The sequence below is a fragment of the Ranitomeya imitator genome, chromosome 1 (genome assembly GCF_032444005.1).
Source record: "Ranitomeya imitator isolate aRanImi1 chromosome 1, aRanImi1.pri, whole genome shotgun sequence".
NCBI classification, from domain to species: domain Eukaryota; kingdom Metazoa; phylum Chordata; class Amphibia; order Anura; family Dendrobatidae; genus Ranitomeya; species Ranitomeya imitator.
Genome location: NC_091282.1, coordinates 1,043,357,745 through 1,043,364,641, shown reverse-complemented (window position 1 = coordinate 1,043,364,641; position 6,897 = coordinate 1,043,357,745).

The following is a 6,897-nucleotide window of genomic DNA, read 5'->3' as shown; positions in this document are numbered from 1 at the left end:
CTGGGAGTACAATTGGTTAAACTAGGCTAAAATAGAGCAGAAATATCTACAGAAAGCATAAAGACATACCGGCAATGCAATCGCAAGGCGGATGAAGTGAAGCGTCTTTCCTTGAAGGCAAACTGAAGAAAGTGAAAGGAAAAATGGAGGGAAATGGAGGCTGAGCTACCATAATGCATTGCAAAGGAGGAGGAGAATCAAACATGGAAAATACCAGAAACAGAAAATAGGACTGCCAACATAACTCTGACCGCTAGAGGGAGCCAAAGCATCACAGATAAATAAAGATATGAACAAATTGTATGACGGAGACAGAACACCCAAATTTTGCATATACACACTACTAACATTAGTAGTGTGGAATATGCAAAAAGAAAGGGATATGAGATGGTTTACTGTATGTAAACCATGTCTCATATCATGTCGGGTTTGGGAAGGAGATAGCAAAAATCGGCAATTGAATTACCGGCTTTTAAGCTATCTAGCGATGTATGATATATATATATATATATATATATATATGTGTCTCACGATTTTTTGAGAGCATGGATCTATTGTATGTCCGCATGTCGGTTTTGCAAGTCTGCGAGAAAATCTCGCAGTACGGATGCCATGCGGATTACATACGGAGGATGCCATGCGCAAAATATGCTGACACACCCTGCCTACGGATGAGATACGGACCACTATTTTGGGGACTTTTTCTGGCTGTAAATTACGGACCGTATTTTTATACGCTGAGTGTGAGGCCGGCCTTTGTCTGTAGGGTAAATTATACATTCAGAGTTTAATACCTCTACCTTTAGTATCTCTCTCATCAACTCTTCAGATTATCCAGAAATGTATAATCCTACAATCCCTTTGTAACGCATTCTTAATATTCTGGACACTGGATGCTAAGCTCAGCAATTTTGCCTGGCTAGTAATTAGTGATGAGTAGTGTTGAGCATTCCGATACTTTTGCGATATCGGAAATCGGAATCGGAAGTTCCTATAGTGCAATTATGCATTATAAAGAAGTATGGGCGGTGCATGGGCGGTGCGTGGGCGGAGACTGTGCGTGTGTGTGTGTGTGCGGGCGGTGTCTGTGCATGCTGCGTGTGTGCCGGGGCTCTATGTGGTGGGTGGGGTCTCTGTGCGGTGTGCGGGGGTCTCTGACGGCTGTGCGGGGGTCTGTGCGGTGGGTGGGGTCTCTGTGCGGCGTGCAGGGGTCTCTGCCGGCCGTGCGGGGGTCTGTGCGGGGGTCTGTGCGCGTGTCTGTGTGGGGTCTCTGCGGTGTGTCTCAGTGCGGGCATCGTCCGATGGGACTACAAGTCCCATCGGACGATGCCTGCTACACTGACAGTGATTGACACATTAGCCAATGATGGGACAGTAGTAGCCCCATCATCCGGCTAATGTGTTGAATGAAAAAAAAAAAATACTCCATACATACTCCATACAGTACATACATGACATACAGTACATTAAACATAGATTACATACTCACCATTACTTGTCACTTTGTTCCCCGAAGCCAGTGTCATCTGTAAAAAAGGTGAAAAAAACAACCAATATACTACCTATCCACGAGTGTCCCACGACGATCTCCCGTGGAGAACAGCAACAACAGCTGTTGCAACCGCTCTCCAGGGGCCCCAGATACACAATGACGGGAGGAAGGGATTCCTCCGCCGCTGTAAAAAAAATTGTCCCTACCCTCACTTATGGCATTGCTGCATGAGAAATTTTCCCACGCAGCAATTATCGTAAAGTGAGACTTTGAACTTTAGTAACCTCAGTGATACACTGCACTGCAGTGACATCACCCGATTTATAGCCTTTATGGCTAAAAAATATAGGGGGACCCCACGTCATTTTTTTGGAGGGTCCCCCCATTTTAATAGCGAGTAAAGGCTACGCAGACAGCTGCGGGCTGATATTCATAGCAGGCTACAAATATTGGCCCCCCAGCCGTCGGCTTTCCCCCTCAGGTGCAGAAAATTGCGTGGGAGCCCACGCCGTTTTTTTCCTTTTTTTTTAAAATTCAACACTCATTAAGGCTGCTTTCACACTTGCGTCGGTGCGAGTCCGTCGCTATGCACCGGGCCGATGTACTGACGCACGTTGTGAAATTTGTGCATGATGTGGTCAGCGGATGCAGTTTTTCAACGTATCCGCTGCCCATTCTGAAGTCCAGGGAGGAGGGGCGTAGTTTCTGCCGCGCATATGCGGTAGAAAATGGCGGGCGTGACGGCCAAAAAACGTTCACTTGAACGTTTTTTCGTGCCGACGGACCGCCAAAACACGACAAATCCATTGCACGACGGACGCGACGTGTGGCGATCTGTCGCTAATACAAGTCTATGGGTAAAAACGCATCCTGCGAGCACATTTGCAGGATCCGTTTTTTTCTGCCGTATCTTTTTTTTCCGCCGGATCCATTTTTTTTCCACCGGATCGTTTTTTTTCTCAGAGTTGTATTAGCTCCGGAGTGCGCCTGATGGCCACACGTTTCATCCGTTTTTTTGCTAGATCCGTCGCTGTGCGTTTTTTCAACAGACAGAAAAACCGTTCCTCTGCATGTGTTTTCCGTCCGGCGGAAACAGCTTTTTTGACAGATCATGCAAAAAACGGATGAAACGTGTGGCCATCAGGCGCAATCCGGCGCTAATACAACTCTATGAGAAAAATGGATCTGGTGGAAAAAAAAACATCTGGTGGTAAAAAACATATCCTGTGGAAAAAAAAACGGATCCGGCGGAAAAAAACGGATCTGGTGGGAAAAAAACGGATCCGGTGGAAAAAACGGATCTTGCGGAAAAAAATGGATACGGTGGAAAAAAGGATCTGGCTGAAAAATACGATCCGGTGGAAAAAAACGGATCTGGCAGAAAAAAAACATCCGGTGGGAAAAACAGATCCTGCGGAGAAAAAAACGGATCCAATGGAAAAAAAACGGATCTTGCGGAAAAAAATGGATACGGTGGAAAAAAGGATCTGGCTGAAAAAAACGATCCGGTGGAAAAAACGGATCTGGCAAAAAAAATCATCCAGTGGGAAAAAATGGATCCTGCGGCAAAAAATGGATACGGTGGAAAAAAAAGGATCTGGCTGAAAAAAACGATCCGGTGGAAAAAAAACGGATCTGGTGGAAAAAAAATCCGGTGGGAAAAAACGGATCCTGCGGAGAAAAAAACCGATCCGGTGGAAAAAAATGGATCTTGCGGAAAAAATGGATACGGTGGAAAAAAAGGATCTGGCTGAAAAAAATGATCCGGTGGAAAAAAACGGATCTGGCGGAAAAAAAACATCCGGTGGGAAAAAACGGATCCTGCGGAGAAAAAAACGGATCCGGTGGAAAAAAATGGATCTTGCACAAAAAAAGGATCTGGCTGAAAAAAACGATCCGGTGGAAAAAAACGGATCTTGCAAATGTGCTCGCAGGATGCGTTTTACCCATAGACTTGTATTAGCAATGGATCGCGACGGATGGCCACACGTTGCGTCCGTCGTGCAACGGATCTGTGTTTTGGCGGACCGTCAGCACGAAAAAACGTTCAAGTGAAGGTTTTTTTGTCCGTCGCGCCCACCATTTTGTACCGCGCATGCATGGCAGAAACTCCGCCCCCTGCTCCCCGCACTTCAGAATGCGTTGAAAAACTGCATCCGCTGCCCACGTCGTGCACAAAATTCACAACATGTGTCGGTATGTCGGCCCGACGCATAGCGACGGACCCGTACCGACGCAAGAGTGAAAGAGGCATTAATGAGCGTTGAATTTAAAAAAAAAAAAAAAAGAAAGCGGAAAAAAACGGCGTGGGCTCCCGTGCAATTTTCTGCACCTGAGGGGGAAAGCCGACGGCCGGGGGCCAATATTTGTAGCCTGCTATGAATATAAGCCCACAGCTGTCTGCGTAGCCTTTACTGGCTATTAAAATGGGGGGACCCCCCAAAAAAAATGACGTGGGGGCCCCCCTATATTTTATAGCCAGAAAGGCTACACAGACAGCTGCGGGCTGATATTCATAGCCTAGAGAGGGGCCATGGATATTGGCCACCCCCCCGGCTACAAATACCAGTCCGCAGCTGCCCCAGAAATCGCGCATCTGTAAGATGCGCCAATTCTGGCACTTAGCCCCTCTTTTCCCACTCCGGTGTAGCGGTGGGATATGGGGTAATAAGGGGTTAATGTCACCTTGCTATTGTAAGGTGACATTAAGCCGGGTTAATAACGGAGAGGCGTCAATAAGACGCCTATCCATTATTAATCCAATAGTAAGAAAAAGTTAATAAAACACGCAAACATTCGGAAAAAAGTATTTTAATATTCTTCATTTAACCATACTTACCATACTTCAGCGCCTGCAAAAAATGTAAAATAATAAACCGTATACTACCTGTCCGCCGTAGACCAATTAATAACGAGTGTCCCACGACGATCTCCCCTATAGAATAGTGACATCGGGTGATGTCACTGCTCTATAGGACCCTCAGGTCCTATACTGACAGGAGACAATGGCTCCTGCAGTGCATCACTGAGGTTACTAAAGTTCAAAGTCTCACTTTACGGCAATTGCTGCGTGGGAAAATTTCTCATGCAGCAATGCCATAAGTGAGGCTAGGGACAATTTTTTTTACAGCGGCAGAGGAATCCCTTCCTCCCGTCATTGTGTATCTGGGGCCCCTGGAGAGCAGTTGCAACAGCTGTTGCTGCTGTTCTCCACGGGAGATCGTCATGGGACACTCGTGGATTTCTGCGGACAGGTAGTGTATTGGTTGTTTGTTTTTTTCAACTTTTTTACAGATGACACTGGCTTCGGGGATCAAAATGACAAGTAATGGTGAGTATGAACTCTATGTTTAATGTACTGTATGTCATGTATGTACTGTATGGATGTATTGTATGGAGTATGTATGGAGTATTTTTTTTTCTTTCATTCAACACATTAGCCGGATCATGGGACTACTACTGTCCCATCATTGGCTAATGTGTCAATCACTGTCAGTGTAGCAGGCATCGTCTGAAGGGACTTGTAGTCCCATCGAACGATGCCTGCACTGAGACACGCCGCAGAGACCCCGCACAGACCCCCACACGGCCAGCAGAGACCCCGCACAGACCCCCGCACGCCCCACACAGACCCCCGCACGATGGGCAGAGACCCCCGCACGCCCCGCACCGACCCCCGCATGCCCCACACAGACCCCCGCACAGACCCCTGCACGGCCGGCAGAGACCCCCGCATGCCGCACAGAGACTCCGCCGCTGCACAGACTCCCGCACAGCCGGCAGAGACCCCCGCATGCCGCACAGACCCCCGCACGCCCCGCACAGACCCCTGCACACCCCGCACGGCCAGCAGAGACACCCGCACGCCCCGCACAGACACCCGCACGCCCCGCACAGACCCCCGCATGCCCCGCACAGACCCCCGCACGCCCTGCACAGACCCCCACACAGACCCCCGCACGGCTGGCAGAGACCCCCTGCATGCCGCACAGCCCCCTGCACGCCCCGCACAGACCCCCACACGCTCCACACGGCCGGCACAGACCCCCGCACAGACCTCCGCACGACCGGCAGAGACCCCCGCATGGCCGGCAGAGACCCCTGCACGCCCCGCACAAACCCCCGCACGCACCGCTCAGACACCTGCACGGCTGGCAGAGACCCCCGCACGCTGCAGAGACCCCGCCCGCCGCAGAGACCCCCGCACGGCCGGCAGAGACCCCCGCACACCCCGCACAGACCCCCGCATGCCTCGCACAGACCCCCGCACGGCCAGCAGAGACCCCCACATGCTGCACAGAGACCCCGCCCGCCACAGAGACCCCCGCACAGACCCCCACACGGCCGGCAGAGACACCCGCACGCCGCACAGACCCCCGCACAGATCCTTGCACGCCCCGCACGGCCGGCAGAGACCCCCGCACGCCGCATAGAAACCCCGCCCGCCGCACAGACCCCTGCACAGCCGGCAGAGACCCCCACACGCCCCGCACAGACCCCGCACACCCCGCACAGACCCCCAAACACCCCCACACACCCTGCACAGATCCCCGCACGCCGCACAGAGACCCCACCCACCGCAGAGACCCCCGCACTGACCCCCGCATGCCCGGCAGAGACCCCTGCATGCCCCGCACAGACCCCCGCACGCCCCGCACAGACCCCCGCATGCCCTGCACAGACCCCCGCACGGCCAGCAGAGACCCCGGCAAGCCGCACAGAGACCCCGCCCACCGCAGAGACCCAAGCACAGACCCCCGCACGCCCCGCACAGACCCCCGCACGGCTGGCAGAGACCCCCGCACGCCGCACAGACCCTCGCACAGATCCTCGCACACCCCGCACGGCCAGCAGAGACCCCCGCACGCCGCACAGAAACCCTGCCTGCCGCACAGACTCCTGCACAGATCCCCACACGGCCAGCAGAGACCCCCGCATGCCCCGCACAGACCCCCGCACGCCCCACACAGACCTTTACACGCCCCGCACAGATCCCTGCATGGCCGGCAGAGACCCCCGCACGCCACACAGAGACCCCACCTGCCGCAGAGACCCCCGCACAGACCCCTGCATGCCCTGCACTGACCCCTGCACGGCCAGCAGAGACCCCCGCATGCCGCACAGAGACCCCGCATGGCCGGCAGAGACCCCCGCACACCGCACAGAGACCCCGCACGGCTGGCAGAGACCCCCGCATGCCGCACAGAGACCCCCGCATGCTCCGCACAGACCCCCGCATGCCCCAAAGAGACCCCCGCACGCCCCGCAGAGACCCCGCCCACTGCACAGGCCCCAGAGAGCCCCGGTAGGCAGGTACACATCCCGGGCAGGCCCGCACAGACCCCGCCCGCAAAGACACTCACAGTGCCGCCCACGCACCGCCCACACTCTTCCCCCCTCCAATA